Source organism: Mandrillus leucophaeus, unplaced genomic scaffold (assembly GCF_000951045.1).
Source record: "Mandrillus leucophaeus isolate KB7577 unplaced genomic scaffold, Mleu.le_1.0 Scaffold7, whole genome shotgun sequence".
Lineage (NCBI taxonomy): Eukaryota > Metazoa > Chordata > Mammalia > Primates > Cercopithecidae > Mandrillus > Mandrillus leucophaeus.
In genome coordinates this window covers 8,511,940-8,514,078 of record NW_012107585.1, presented here as the reverse complement: position 1 = coordinate 8,514,078, position 2,139 = coordinate 8,511,940, and positions in this window count along the sequence as shown.

The window sequence follows — 2,139 nt, the reverse complement described above, 5'->3', positions numbered from 1 at the left end:
TTAATTTTTTTGAGATGGAGTCTTGCTCTGTCACCCAGGCTAGAGTGCAGTGCCGTGATCTCGTCTCACTGCCAGCTCTGCCTCCTGGGTTCATGCTATTCTCCTGCCTCAGCCTCCTGAGTCGCTGAGACTACAGGTGTGTGCCACCACACTCGGCTAATTTTTCTATTTTTATTTTAATTTAGTTAATTAATTAATTAATTTTTTTGAGATGGAGTCTTGCTCTGTCACCCAGGCTAGAGTGCAGTGCCGTGATCTCGTCTCACTGCCAGCTCTGCCTCCTGGGTTCATGCTATTCTCCTGCCTCAGCCTCCTGAGTCGCTGAGACTACAGGTGTGTGCCACCACACTCGGCTAATTTTTCTATTTTTATTTTAATTTAGTTAATTAATTAATTAATTTTTTTGAGATGGAGTCTTGCTCTGTCACCCAGGCTAGAGTGCAGTGCCGTGATCTCGTCTCACTGCCAGCTCTGCCTCCTGGGTTCATGCTATTCTCCTGCCTCAGCCTCCTGAGTCGCTGAGACTACAGGTGTGTGCCACCACACTCGGCTAATTTTTCTATTTTTATTTTAATTTAGTTAATTAATTAATTAATTTTTTTGAGATGGAGTCTTGCTCTGTCACCCAGGCTAGAGTGCAGTGCCGTGATCTCGTCTCACTGCCAGCTCTGCCTCCTGGGTTCATGCTATTCTCCTGCCTCAGCCTCCTGAGTCGCTGAGACTACAGGTGTGTGCCACCACACTCGGCTAATTTTTCTATTTTTATTTTAATTTAGTTAATTAATTAATTAATTTTTTTGAGATGGAGTCTTGCTCTGTCACCCAGGCTAGAGTGCAGTGCCGTGATCTCGTCTCACTGCCAGCTCTGCCTCCTGGGTTCATGCTATTCTCCTGCCTCAGCCTCCTGAGTCGCTGAGACTACAGGTGTGTGCCACCACACTCGGCTAATTTTTCTATTTTTATTTTAATTTAGTTAATTAATTAATTAATTTTTTTGAGATGGAGTCTTGCTCTGTCACCCAGGCTAGAGTGCAGTGCCGTGATCTCGTCTCACTGCCAGCTCTGCCTCCTGGGTTCATGCTATTCTCCTGCCTCAGCCTCCTGAGTCGCTGAGACTACAGGTGTGTGCCACCACACTCGGCTAATTTTTCTATTTTTATTTTAATTTAGTTAATTAATTAATTAATTTTTTTGAGATGGAGTCTTGCTCTGTCACCCAGGCTAGAGTGCAGTGCCGTGATCTCGTCTCACTGCCAGCTCTGCCTCCTGGGTTCATGCTATTCTCCTGCCTCAGCCTCCTGAGTAGCTGGGACTACAGGCGCCCACCACCATGCCTGGCTCATTTTTTGTATTTTTAGTAGAGACGAGGTTTCACCATGTTAGCGAGGATGGTCTCGATCTCCTGACCTCGTGATCCACTGGCCTCAGCCTCCCAAAGTGCTGGGATTACAGGCGTGAGCCATTGTGCCGAGCCTAGCCTATTTTTTAATTGAGTTGTTTTTTGTTGTTGTTGTACTTGATTTGTAAGAGCTCTTTATATGTTTTGGATATTAATCCCTTATCACATATATGTGGTTTGCAAATACTTTCTCCCATCCCATGGATTGCCCTGTGTATTAGTCCACTTTCATGCTGCTGATGAAGACATATCCGAGACTGGGCAATTTACAAAAGAAAGAGGTTTAATGGACTCACAGTTCCACGTGGCTGGGGAGGCCTCACAATCATGGGAGAAGCTGAAAGGCACATCTCACATGGCAGCAGACAAGAAAAAGGAGCTTGTGCAGGGAAACTCCCCTTTACAAAGCCATCAGATCTTGTGAGACTTATTCAGTATCACAAGAATAGCACAAAAAAGTCCCGCCCCCTGGTTCAATTACCTCCCACTGGGTCCCTCCCACATCACGTGGGAATTATGGGAGCTATAATTCAAGATGAGATTTGGGTGGGGACACAGTCAAACCATATCACTTTGTCTTTTTTTTTTATTTGTTTGTTTTGTTTTTATTTTTTTAATTTTATTTATTTATTTATTTATTTATTTTGAGACCGAGTCTCGCTCTGTCACCCAGGCTGGAGTGCAGTGGCCGGATCTCAGCTCACTGCAAGCTCCGCCTCCCGGGTTCACGCCATTCTCCT